Below are 15159 nucleotides of genomic sequence, written 5' to 3' on the forward strand. Positions count from 1 at the left end.
AAACCGGTCATTAAACGGTAAAAACCCCCCTTTATAATACTAATATTACTTATTTATATATTTGTATTTTTATAAATTAAAACTAATATAGCGTTAAGCTTTGTTTAAAGATTTTCCCTGTGGAACGAACCGGACTTACTAAAAACTACATTACTGTACGATTAGGTACACTGCCTATAAGTGTTGTAGCAAGTTTTAAGTATATCCATTTTATAAATAAATAAATATCTTGTGTAAAATTGTATCGTATTTAATAGTTTTTCCTAGTAAAATAAAAGCTATTTCATATACACCTCTGCGCATATCAAGTATTTTTGCCGCCGATGTCGGGGAGCGCCGAAGCGAAACGCCACATAAAAAAAAGAGATTTTTATTAAGTTTTATTTAGTTTTTGTAAAAATACATTTTAAATATTAAAAAATATAAAAATTTAAAAACCGAAAATATATATATATATATATATATATATATATATATATATATATATATATATAAATCTATTTTTAAGTTTTTTATTTATAAAATTATAAAGTATTTCTATATAAGTTTTATAAAAATATAATTATTAAAAACAGAAAAATATATAAAATATAATTTAAAAAAAACTACAGAACCTGTCGAACGAAACTTGTGCATTTAAAATTTTAACCTCCGTGACTCGCAGGTTTATTTGGTACGTGGCACCACAACTCGCGGAGCCGCCTGACGCGTATGACCAGAACCCTAATCTGCATTAATTACGGAGTATTATTTATTATTATTAATTAATTTGTATTTAGGGTTAAATATTTAATTCATTTAGTATTTAATTTAAGTTTTAATTAATTTGTAATATTAAGTTTAATTAGTTTTATTAATATATAAAAATTAATACTTTTATAATATAAATATATAAAAATAATATTTTTATAAAATTAAATATTTTTATCAATTTTAATCTTATTTTTATTTTATTTTATTTTTTTAATCGTTTATTCGTAATTTTTGTATTTTTATCATTCGTATTTACTTTTAAGATATAGTTTTTACCATAGTTATTTTTATTTCTAGATTTTTAGGCTTTGCCGTAAAATCTCTTAAGTGCTTTCTCTTTAGACTAAGATTTAGGTGCTTTAGAATTTTGCGACGCCTTTTTAAGTTTTAGTACCTTTTTAAGTTATTGCCATTTGGAATATAGTTTTACTTGTAAGCTTTAATATTTTTAGACGCAACTTTTAATTCTTAGTTTTTAGTTCTTTTTTTTAAGTTTCAACGCGCTACTTTCTTACTTTCATTTTTCGACGCCTTTTACCTATGTATCAATTATCACTCCAATTAGTAATCTCAATTTGTAATTTTAATTTTAAGTTAGTGATAATAATAAGGTTGGGTTAGTCGAGTGTTTTAAAGTTTCATAGTCACTCTTTTTCTTTCTTATTTTTCGACACCTTTTATTTTTCAACCCTTTTCTTTTTCGACCTTTTTTGACGCGCTCTTTTTTCTTTCTTATTTCTCGCCATTCTAGTTTTTAGGACTTAGAATTTTCTCTATTTCTTATCTAAATTTCTTTAAATTACGAAAATTTATTTTAAGTGGTTAAATTGATAGACATCAAAATTTTCTGGTTCGTAGTAATAGTTGGATTTGTACGTGGACCGGGTTATTGGAGCCAAACAGTACTCAATTATATTGAGACCAAACGAATCCTGCCCCTCTGCTGCATCTTTTGGTTATTCGAAACGTGGGCAAAATCAGAAAAGTCTATTAATTGGATAACTTATATAATTTTTCTTTCCTTTTAAAAACTAATAGGATATTCAGTGAATGCACCGAGCATGACGTTCACCACCTTTTGTACGTTCACCACCTGTAACCAGATCAAGACATCTAGCAAATATTGTCGCCGTTGATTTTCCTTTAGAATCGTCATCCAGTCGACCAAATACTCCAATTCAAATTTCCGATAATCCATTTTTTGAACCCGACCTCACAATTGAGAATCCGGAGAAAATTCAGGGACGATTCATAAATCCTGAACCATTAATTTTTCCTCCGGAACCACCAATCATTCAAACAGAGATTGTTGAGGAACGAACCATTAAATCAGGATCCTCTAGTGATTCAGATTCAACAAATTCAATTATGGAGAATCTGGAACCTTTAAGTATGGAAGATCGAATGCGAGCTAAACGCACTGGTCAAGGTCATGCAATTACTCATCCTGACATTAATGCGCCAGATTATGAAATCAAAGGACAAATTCTACATATGGTGACTAATCAATGCCAATTTAGTGGTGCGCCGAAGGAAGATCCAAATGAACATCTTCGTACCATTAATAGGATCTGCATACTATTTAAAATCCGAGAAGTTGAGGATGAACAGATATATCTCATGTTATTTCCCTGGACTTTAAAGGGAGAAGCCAAAGATTGGTTGGAATCGTTACCTGAAGGGGCGATTGATACATGGGACGTTTTAGTTGAAAAATTTCTTAAACAATTCTTTCCGGCATCTAAAGCCGTAAGACTTCAAGGAGAAATTGTTACGTTCACACAGAAGCCGAATGAAACTCTATATGAGGCGTGGACAAGATTTGGAAAGTTATTAAGAGGATGTCCGCAACATGGTTTAGACACTTGTCAAATAGTACAAATATTCTACCAAGGATGCGACATCACTACAAGGAAAGACATCGACATAGCAGCTGGTGGTTCTATTATGAAGAAAACCGAAACTGATGCTTACAAAATTATTGATAACACTGCTTCCCACTCACATGAGTGGCACCAAGAAAAAGATATCGTTAGATCATCTAAAGCAGCTAGAGCCGATTCTAGCCATGACTTTGATTCCATTTCCGCAAAGACGAGAGACGAATGGAAAAGATGACTAAAGATATACACTCAATACGAATTAGTTGTGAGCAGTGTGGAGGACCACATTTGACAAAAGATTGTCTCAGTATTGAACTTACAATGGAACAAAGAGAGAATATTTCATACATAAACCAAATGCCTGGAAATAATTATCAGAATAATTATCAACCGCCAAGACCAATTTACAATCAAAACCAGAATTATAACCGAAATATTCCATACAACAACCAACAAGGTCCTAGTAATCAACAAGTATCCAACAATACTTACAATCAGCAAAGACCTAATTTTCAAAACAAACCACCACAAACCGATGATAAAAAGCTGAATTTAGAAAATATGATGACGAAGCTAGTTGAAACTCAAACACAGTTTTTCACATCTCAAAATCAAACTAATGAACAAAATGCTCAAATATTTAGAAATCAACAAGCTTCTATTCAAAATCTGGAACAAGAAGTAAGTAACCTAGCAAGGTTAATAGGTGAAAGAAAACCGGGAAGTCTACCTAGTGATACAAATGCTAACCCCCGGAATGAAACAGCTAAAGCCATTACCACAAGAAGTGGTACAACACTTAAACCACCTGAAATACCTGTAATTTCTGATGAAGCTATTCCTACTTCACAAGAACCACAACCTGATCAAGATAAAGAAAAAGAACCGGTAGTTGAAAAGGTTAATGAAGATAACACAGTTAAGGCAAAACCTTATGTTAAACCATACCAACCACCACTTCCTTACCCAAGTAAATTGAGAAAAGAAAGACTTGAAGCTGAGCAATCCAAATTCTTGGATATGTTTAAACAAATAAATGTCAATCTTCCTTTCATTGATGTAATTTCAGGAATGCCTAGTTATGCTAAATTTCTGAAAGATCTAATATCGAATAGAAAGAAAATGGAAGAACTCTCGGCCGTTACTATGAATGCTAATTGTTCAACAGTGCTGTTGAATAAGATACCAGAAAAACTATCTGATCCAGGAAGTTTCACAATTCCATGTTTTCTGGGTAGTCTTAGTTCAATAGAAGCATTGGCAGATTTAGGTGCTAGTATAAATTTAATGTCGTATTCACTATACACTAAACTAGACCTTAGAGAATTGAAACCAACAAGAATAAGCATACAACTAGCCTATCGATCAATAAAATATCCTAGAGGGATAATGGAGAACATGCTAGTTAAAGTTGGTACTTTAGTATTTCCAGTAGATTTTGTTATTCTGGACATGGAAGAAGATTCTCAAGTTCCTCTCATATTAGGAAGACCATTCTTAAATACGGCTAAAGCAATGATAGACGTGTTTGGTAAGAAACTGACCCTAAGTATAGAGGATGAGAGTGTTACCTTTTCAGTTGATAAAGCAATGCAACAACCGCAATCTGCAGATGATACATGTTATTATATTCAAACTATAGATTCACATGCAGAATTATTAGAAGAATTTCCAGAATTACAAGGAACAGGAGAATGTTCTTTAGGAGAAGGAACTGAACCAATTGATGAAACTGAAATGTTAGCTACACTAATGGCTAATGGATATGAACCAACAACAGAAGAAATTCAAATGCTAAAAGAAGAAGACAGATATCGATATAAATCATCGATAGAAGAACCACCAACATTAGAGTTAAAGCCACTTCCAAACCATTTGGAATATGCTTATTTACTTGGTGAATCTGAATTACCCATAATAATATCGTCTTCTCTTACTGAAAATGAGAAATCACAACTCATTTCTGTGTTAAAAGCTCATAAACCAGCCATTGCATGGAAGATTCATGATATTAAGAGAATAAGTCCTTCGTATTGCACACATAAAATCCTTATGGAAGAAGGTCATAAAACGTATGTGCAATGCCAACGAAGACTAAATCCTAATATGCAAGATGTTGTTAAGAAAGAAATTATTAAACTGCTTGATGCAGGTTTAATTTATCCAATTTCTGATAGTCCATGGGTAAGCCCAGTTCAATGCGTACCTAAGAAGGGTGGCATGACTGTCATCACAAATGAAAAAAATGAGCTTATTCCTACTAGGACTGTAACAGGATGGCGTGTGTGTATTGATTATAGAAAATTAAATGACGCCACCAGAAAAGATCACTTTCCCTTACCTTTTATTGATTAAATGTTGGAAAGATTAGCCGGAAACAGTTACTATTGTTTTCTTGATGGTTTTTCCGGATATTTTCAAATTCCAATAGCACCCGAAGATCAAGAGAAAACCACGTTCACGTGCCCTTATGGTACTTTTGCTTACAAACACATGCCATTTGGACTTTGCAACGCCCCTGCAACCTTTCAAAGGTGCATGATGGCAATTTTTCACGACATGATAGAAGAATGCATGGAAGTTTTCATGGATGACTTTTCAGTCTTCGGTGATACATTTGAATCATGTTTAGTTAATCTTGAACGAATGCTTATTAGATGCGAACAATCAAATCTAGTACTTAATTGGGAGAAATGTCATTTCATGGTTAAAGAAGGCATCGTTCTTGGTCATAAAATTTCAAAGGAAGGAATTGAAGTAGATAGAGCTAAAGTAGATGTAATTGCTAAACTTCCACATCCCACCAATGTTAGAGGAGTTAGGAGTTTTCTAGGGCATGCCGGTTTTTACCGACGTTTTATAAAAGATTTTTCTAAAATTGCTACTCCTATGAATAAACTCCTAGAAAAGGATGCTCCATTCATCTTTTCAGATGAATGCATCAAATCTTTTAATATTCTTAAAGAAAAACTCACTAATGCGCCGATCATGATAACTCCAAATTGGAATCTACCGTTTGAACTTATGTGCGATGCAAGTGATTTTGTAATGGGAGCCGTTTTAGGACAAAGGATTGAAAAACTATTTCAACCTATATATTATGCTAGTAAGACGTTACAAGGAGCACAAACAAATTACACAACTATTGAAAAAGAACTCATTGCTATTGTCTTTGCTTTTGACAAATTTCATTCATATCTCGTTCTAGCTAAAACGGTGGTCTATACCGACCATTCTGCTCTTAGGTACCTATTTTCGAAACAAGATGCCAAACCAAGATTAATCCGTTGGATCTTACTCTTACAAGAGTTTGATATTGGAATCCGAGATAAAAGAGGAGCAGAAAATCTCGCCGCTATTCATCTTTCTCGTCTTGAAAATCCCGAATTAGAAGTTCTAAATGAATCGGCCATACAAGACAACTTTCCTGATGAATATCTATTGAAGATAGATTATAATGAAATACCATGGTTTGCAGACTATGCAAACTACTTAGTATGTGGATTCCTTGAAAAAGGATTGTCGTACCAAAAACGAAAGAAATTCTTCAGTGATATAAAACAATATTTCTGGAAAGATCCACATCTGTTTAAAAGTTGTCCCGATGGAATAATACGCCGATGTGTATTCGGAGATGAAGCCAATCAAATCTTAAACCATTGTTACACAAGACCAACAGGAGGGCATTATGGGCCTCAACTAACAGCAAGAAAAGTTTATGATGCTGGATTCTATTGGCCTACAATTTACAAAGACGCACACCTTCTTTGTAAATCCTGTGATGCTTGTCAAAGGGCCGAAAAAATAAGTCAACGTGATGAAATGCCACAAAATGTCATTCAAGTATGTGAAGTATTTGACATTTGGGGTATTGACTTTATGGGTCCATTTCCAAAATCTCATAATAATCTCTACATTCTCGTTGCCATTGATTATGTATCTAAATGGGCGAAAGCACAAGCTCTCCCAACTAATGATGCATGAGTTGTAGTCAACTTTTTAAAACGTCTTTTTGCAAGGTTTGGAACACCGAAAGCTTTAATAAGTGATCGGGGAACTCATTTTTGTAATAATCAACTTGAGAAAGTTCTCAAAAGATATGGAGTAACTCATAAAATCTCCACCGCTTATCATCCACAGACGAGTGGACAAGTTGAAAATACCAACCGAGCTTTAAAACGTATTTTAGAAAAAACCGTAGGATCAAATCCGAAGGAATGGTCCATTAAGTTGGAGGATGCACTCTGGGCTTTTAGAACAGCCTACAAAACTCTAATTGGAACCACACCTTTCAGACTCGTTTATGGAAAAGCATGTCATCTTCTAGTAGAAATTGAACACAAAGCATTTTGGGCTTTGAAGACATGTAATCTTGATTTACATGAAGCCGGACGTCTGCGATTAAGTCAACTAAATGAATTAGAAGAATTAAGACAAGAAGCATAGGAAAATTCGTTAATCTATAAGGAAAGAACAAAGAAATGGCATGATAAAAGAATCAGAAGTTCAAAAGAATTTAAAGAAGGAGACAGAGTTCTTCTTTTCAATTTACGATTCAAGCTATTTCCTGAAAAATTGAAATCAAGATGGTCTGGACCATTCATAGTCAAAAGAGTTTTCCCGTACGGAACAGTAGAATTAATAAATTCAAATGGGATTGAATTTAAGGTTAATGGTCACAGAGTTAAACATTACATAGATAATCCGATGGAAGTTGACAACGAAGTTAATCACAATTTCGATACCACCGCTAACTAAGTGTGGGGAGAATCAAGTCTTTAAAGGATAATATGTATTTCTGTTAGAGTTAGATTTTCTGTTTTCGTGTAGTTCTCGAAAATGGAACCCGAATGGTTTTTCCCTAGCAGACCCTAAAGAACTAGTCTTCTCCCCCCATTCTGAATTTTTATTTTTTTTTAGGTTTTTACGAAATAAAGACTTCCTGTGAACTAAACCATGGTCTAATGCTACACGCTTTGATTACTAAACGTAATAATGACACAGTTCCGAGTGAACTGGTATCAGTAATCAGAGAAAAATTGGACGGAGTAAGAAAAGAATCCAGATGCGAAGATAATAAGTTACAATTTGGTAAAGGAAAATCAAAATCCGCAGCGAAAAGAAGAGCACGGCACCTTGAAAGATGTCACAAATGCGGAAAATGGTCACACGAAGGTAAATGTTCAAATAATCAAACCTATTCACACACCGAATTTGTTACTTTATGCAGAGATGGACCGTTCATATGTTTAGAAGAAAAAACTTTAAATGCTCGAGGTTACGCCTATGTAGCCATGGAAAATCAATTAGTCCGACTATCTTATGAGTGGGCTAGAGCATATCACTAAGAAATCTATTTCATAGGTAAGTCTGTACAGTTTTTATTTTTATTTTTATTTTTAACCTTTTGATAATAAACGCTAATTTGTTCGCTATAAAGTATTAAATTGGTATTCAATGAAATTAGGTCTTGTGACCGAAATTGTTGATATCATACAAAAAAAAAAAATTTATTACATCACTGCGAAATTTAACGTTTATTCTTAAGGTATAAATATCTTTAATCAATCAACCCAAAATATTTCAAAAATTCGTCATGAGTTAAATTAGGTCATGGAACCGAAATTACTTTACCGAAAAGAGGGGCGCATATTTTTGATAATATTTGATTGATTAAAGTGGGATAAAAGCCAAAAAGATTTTTAATTTTATTTTTACCATATTTTTAAAATTAATATTAAATTAATATTGTGCAATTTTTAAAATTAATATATTTAAAATTGTAAATATTTGAAAAATTAATATTTTTAATATAAGTTTGTATGTATAAAAATAAAAATATAATTTAAGTTTGGTGTGAATTTTTAAAATATGAATTTTTAATTTTATGCATTTTAAATTTAAGTTTGGTGTGAATTTAAAAAAACAAAAATTTACTTTATTTCGCTAAGTTAAAAATATGATTTTTAAAATTCGTCGTGAGTTGAAGACTAGGTCTTTGAACCGAAATTGCTTTACCCGAGGGAGGGACGAGAACTTTTATTATCATTATTTTTAATCTTATTGAATTAAAGTATGCCAAAAACATTAAAAAACTCATAAATCTTTGCTTTTAAAACCGCGCTTTAAATTGACAAATTTTAAAATTTTGTCTAGGGACGGACTAGGACATCGTTCCGAAACGACCTCGCCCTAAATAACAAGGGAAACAAAATTTTAGAATTAATTAATTAATTGTTTTATAAGTTAAGGTTTTTATAAAAAAAAAAAATACAAACACCGCGACTCGCGGAGTTTGTAATGGGTAAACACCGCGACTCGCGGAGTTTGCAAAATCCAGAAGAAAAAAAAACGGCCGAACAGATCAGTATCCACACAAACACCCCACAAAACTGCGAAAACAAACACGAAAAACACACATAAAATCGAATTTTTTCACCATTTTTCAACAAATCTTTAACAAAATCATGTTGAGAAGGATGCTATCAAGGAATTGCTCAAGGAAAACGGTAAATTTCTACACCTAAACACCATTTAATCCGAAAATTAGTGTTCTTGAACAAATTTATACCCAATTCGATTTTGATGCTTTTTAGTGTAATTATACTTAAATTGTTTATGTATTATGCTTGTATAACCTAGATTGATGCTATTTAACATGATTAGAAGCCTTAAACTTCAAATTTTGAGTAATTTAGGGTTTGTGTTCTTGAGCAATTTGGGGCTTTTTGATATAAACAGGTTATGGCCGATTTTTATCATGAATTATTGCTAAATTAAGTAGTGTAACATGTTTAGGTAATTAAATGATCCAAACTTTGAGCCTAAACATGATTTTTGAGAATTAAAGTGGACTTTTTCAAGTCTAAAATTCATGAACTTGATTTTTGAGAGATAATGCCATTTGAAACTTGTTTAATTGGTAATAATGATTATTTTGACATGTTATTTGAGTTGAATGCTTATGAACTTGGCGAACATTTTCGTATATGCTTAATAGAAAAAGTGTAGATTTGATAAAAATATGAAAATGAGCATAAGTTTGATATAAATTGAACATGTCATTGTAATTATTTTGATTGATGATTTTGCTGACACTAATGCATATTTGGATGCACAAAAATTGTGTTTGATGTGTTTTTCATCCCAAGCTCGCATTGCTCCTCCTGAGAATGCGGAACAACAGGATGTTGATAACTATTACAAACAAGATATACCTCATCAAGTTATGACATTTTCAGATATGCACGTGGAAGATTTGCACCCGAACTTGAGATTAGACAGACGTTGGATAGATTATCCAAAATACCAAAGGGGCTTGCACACTCTTCATTCTAAAGCTGTTGAAGTACCAAGGGTAATAGAATGGGAACCATTAGAGGTAGTGCAATTGGCCGAGCCAATTAGAGAATTACTTACACAGAGGTATGGTAATTCTACTTTTAACGATTGGGTACGATTATTCAACATGCGTAGACCTGTATATAAAGTATGGTGTGAAGAATTATTGTGTAGTATAGAAATAAATGATCGGGTAGCTAGTTTAACCGATCGAACTTTTATTAGATTTTTGTTAGGAGGTTCGATGCGCCACATGTCTCTACTAGACATGGCTCGGGCCTTACGTATATATACACCTGAGGAGCTAGCATCTGCCGATTGTCAAGGGTTGATATTAAATGGTAGGAAGATTGATGAAAATTTTGATACGCATGGTGTATGGAGTCAAATGACTAGCCATCACCGATTTAAAGGAGGAAATTACTCTTATCTTGATATTGATAGAGCTGAATTAAGAGTAATCCATAGGTTTCTAGCGAACTCGATTACACAGCGAGGTAAAAATAAGGAAAAGGTAAATGAGCAAGATTTATTTTACCACATGTGTATTCGAGACCCACAAAGCGCTGTAAGTATACCTTATTGTGTGGGTTATTATTTATCGGCTATGGTTAGGGGGATGAGACCGCACATTATAATAGGAGGTGGTATATTGATTACATTAATTGCTGAGTATCTCGATGTGGATATAAGTCGGGGGGGATTATTAATCGAAGAACCAGAACCCCACGATACAATTGGTTTAAATGTATATCATGGTGCTAAGGTTTTGAAGAGGCGAAATAACGCCGCAGTACAATATAATGGAAGACATCCACAGGTTGAAAGAAATCAACAGCCAGGTAATGTGGGAGGGGGAAATGAAATGACAGAAATGCAAAGGTTTATAGCTTCACAAGAGTATGAAAATGCTAGACATCGAGCATTTGAAGATTGGCAAGTTCATCAAAACCACATCATAGCTCATTGCCAACATGTAGGTAGAAACTATATTCCTACTCCAAAGCCCATATTTCCTCCCTGGTCTATAGAAATCCAACCACCGTATCCTACTTATAACCCAGCTGAAGCATTTTATAACACATACAGTTATGCATGGAACCCCTACTGGTATCAGTATCAACCCTAGTTTATTTAGTTTTATTTATTTTATTTTTGTAATGTTACTACATTTAGCACTTATGTTGATATTGTAATAGTTTTTATAATTTTCTAACTTTTATTATTAGATTTTAATAATTTTTGAATGTGGGGTAATATACCAAACTTCAAAAATATGTATATATGTTTGCAGTTTATCTTATGTACACAACAGGGTAAAACAACGCATTTTCAAAGACTGGCATTAAGTTCAGCAAAAGCAACCAATTTTGACGACAAGATGCAAAATATATGTGAAATAACAACAAGACAGAATGAACAAATGATGTGCACCATTTATCATTCAACAAAACAACAATATGTTGGAAACTTAGGTAAAATTTAATCATTTTTCTACGCTAATCACCCTCAATAATTTAAATTGTTACTGATTTCTTGCAAATGAGGGCATTGCAAGATCTTAAGTGTGGGAAGAGGTTAAATTCTTTCGGATTTTAAAATTTTTTTGACTTAAACATTTGGTTACCATTAAAAATACTAGTAACGCAGTAGTTGTATTAGAATCTAGTGCTCTCTGATAATAAAGAACAGCCCTAGTCTTATATACTGACTACCCAATTCTAGTAAAAATTTTCAAAATTTTCAATTAAATGAACTCAAAATCATGTTTATACATATTTATGAACGATAAAACTAAGTGTTAACGCCGAAATTATTGTTACCTTGGAAAGGACATAAATTGAGAAACAAACCAAAATGTTAGAATTCATTTAAAATGGAATAGAGGACAATAAAAAGGAAAATAAAAGCCAAGTGTGGGAAAATTTACCAAGTTATTTAAAACATAAGTCACATATTTCTGTAACAAATAATTGAAGATACTTTTGCTTTGGACTAAACTAAACAGTTTTACCCAATTTACTGTAATATATTTGAAAGAAAAGATGGATCTACACGATGAATCAATTCCATCATTAAAAGGAAGTAAAGTCTTCCGAAAAAGAAACGCGCTTCTTGATTTAGGTCATAAAGTTGTCGTCCAGACCAGCTGTAGGTTGACGAAAAACCTAGAAAAGTCATCTCTAAAATCAGCAGGAAATCCACGGACCTCAGCATAAAACAGGGTCGCCAAGTGGTCAGACTTATTCTAACCATGAGAGGATCTGTCTTGTAAAATGGGGAGGAAGCCGTGCAAATTAGCTTGATAAGACTAATGAATCAGATCCCCAGAAAGGATAATCTCCTTAAAGATCAAAAATCAGCTTTTAAGACTGATATTACTCAATCCTAGAGATTGACCTTAAAGATTGAGAATTACAAACTCATGGAATTCAATGATATCTAAACTCAAGATTGAACGAGAAAATATTTTGATCAAAATTTCAAACCGATTTGTTTTCTGAAAACCTATTTTCAATGCGTTCATTACCATTGAACGTAGAATCCTAGGAATTCACCTGGAATTCATTAGGTCACCTGAACCAAATCGGGTGTCAACCGTTAGAACGGTGGTTGCATAGCATGGTCAAAGACAGGACCTTGTGCCAGACCGAAAAATTATAAGGGTGAGCTTTACTATTGCTCCTACAAAGGATAGTAATTGCGTCCGACACGTTATAGACCATAATTAAAAGTATGTCAGGGGATATTGCCTTAACAGTTGCTTGTTCAACGCTTTCCTTTACAACCGGACGGTAGTTTACCAAAAGGTAATATACGGAGCAAGTATACTGGACGTGTTGCTTTCCTAATACAAGGTTAGCAAGTGGGTGACACAAAACCATAAGTTTTGAGCCAAAATTTTCAAATCTGAAACCCACAAAACCCACAAAAACATTTTGCAAACACCGGTGAAGGGTTATTCCGGAAAACTTATCTAGGGTAAAAGCTAGAATAAATTTTCAAAAGATCAAATGTTTTCATAAAAATCCAATTTCCTTAAGGATCTAAATTTTCATAGTCATGTGGGACTGTAAACCACATCGTTACTACCATTGTTCATACCGCCATATCAAAATCACTGATGTACAAAGTGTGAAGAATAAAGAAGTGATTCGTGTGATGTATTATATTATTTCAAGATATGTATTGCTTGAGGACAAGCAACGTTCAAGTGTGGAGATATTTGATAGTACTCCAAATGAACATATATTTAGTATCAATATCCTTCCAATATGTAAAGTTTTCAGTTGCAATTGTTCTATTTACAAGTGATATTCGTTTAAATAATAAAAGGTGAAGACAAAAGACAGATTCGACGAATTGAAGATGCAAACGATCAAAAAGCTCAAAAGTACAAAATACAATCAAAGAGGTTCCAATTATTGATAAGAAACGTCTCAGAATTACAAGAGTACAACATTCAAAATGCAAAGTACAAGATATTAAATTGTACGCAAGGACGTTCGAAAATCCAGAACCGGGACCAGAGTCAACTCTCAACGCTCGACGCAACGGACTAAAAATTACAAGTTAACTATGTATATAAATATAATATAATATATAATTAATTATATAAATTATATATATATATTATATTTATATATTAAAATCGTCGGCAAAGAAAATCCAAAAAGGGATGAGCTGTAAAAGCAAACTCCTTGCGGAGTTTGAAGGGCAAAAATACCGCGACTTGCGGAGCCCCAAATTCTGAAAATGCCTATAAAAGCTCGCGCATTCTGAACGTTTTATATATCCTTTAATCTCTCTATCTAAACGTAGATATATATATATATATATATATATATATATATATATATATATATATATATATATATATATATTTTAATTTTAATTTTAATTTTAATTTTAATTTCTAATAATAAGGGTATGTTAGCGAATGTTGTAAGGATGTAAGTCGAAATTCTGTCCGTGTAACGCTACGCTATTTTTAATCATTGTAAGTTATGTTCAACCTTTTTAATTTAATGTCTCGTAGCTAAGTTATTATTATGCTTATCTAATTCGAAGTAATCATGATGTTGGGCTAAAAATATATAAATATGGGTAATTGGGCTTTGTACCATAATTGGGGTTTGGACAAAAGAACGACACTTGTGGAAATTAGACTATGGGCTATTAATGGGCTTTATATTTGTTTAACTAAATGATAGTTTGTTAATTTTAATATAAAGATTTACAATTGGACGTCCCTATAAATAACCATATACACTCAATCGAACACGATGGGTGGGGTATTTATATGTACGAATAATCGTTCATTTAACCGGACACGGGAATGGATTAATAGTCACTAGAATTATTAAAACAGGGGTGAAATTATGTACAAGGATACTTGGCATAATTGATAACAAAGTATTAAAACCTTGGGTTACACGCAGTCGATAACCTGGTGTAATTATTAAACAAAGTATTAAAATCTTGTTACAGTTCAAGTCCCCAATTAGTTGGAATATTTGACTTCGGGTATAAGGATAATTTGACGAGGATACTCACACTTTATATTTATGACTAATGGACTGTTATGGACAAAAACCAGACGGTCATATTGAATAATCCAGGATAAAGGACAATTAACCCATGGGCATAAAACTAAAATCAATACATCAAACATCATGATTACGGAAGTTTAAATAAGCATAATTCTTTTATTTCATATTTAATGTCCTTTATTTTATATTTAATTGCACTTCTAATTATCGCACTTTTATTTATTGTTATTTAATTGCACTTTTAATTATCGTACTTTTTAATTATCACAATTTTATTTTATCGCACTTTTATTTATCGCAATTTCATTATCGTTATTTACTTTACGCTTTAAATTAAGTCTTGTATTTATTTTTAATATTTTACATTAGGTTTTAACTGCGACTAAAGTTTTAAAAATCGACAAACCGGTCATTAAATGGTAAAAACCCCCCTTTATAATAATAATATTACTTATTTATATATTTGTATTTTTATAAATTAAAACTAATATAGCGTTAAGCTTTGTTTAAAGATTTTCCTTGTGGAACTAACCGGACTTACTAAAAACTACACTACTGTACGATTAGGTACACTGCCTATAAGTGTTGTAGCAAGGTTTAAGTATATCCATTCTATAAATAAATAAATA

The sequence above is a fragment of the Rutidosis leptorrhynchoides genome, chromosome 8, assembly GCF_046630445.1.
Source record: "Rutidosis leptorrhynchoides isolate AG116_Rl617_1_P2 chromosome 8, CSIRO_AGI_Rlap_v1, whole genome shotgun sequence".
NCBI lineage: Eukaryota > Viridiplantae > Streptophyta > Magnoliopsida > Asterales > Asteraceae > Rutidosis > Rutidosis leptorrhynchoides.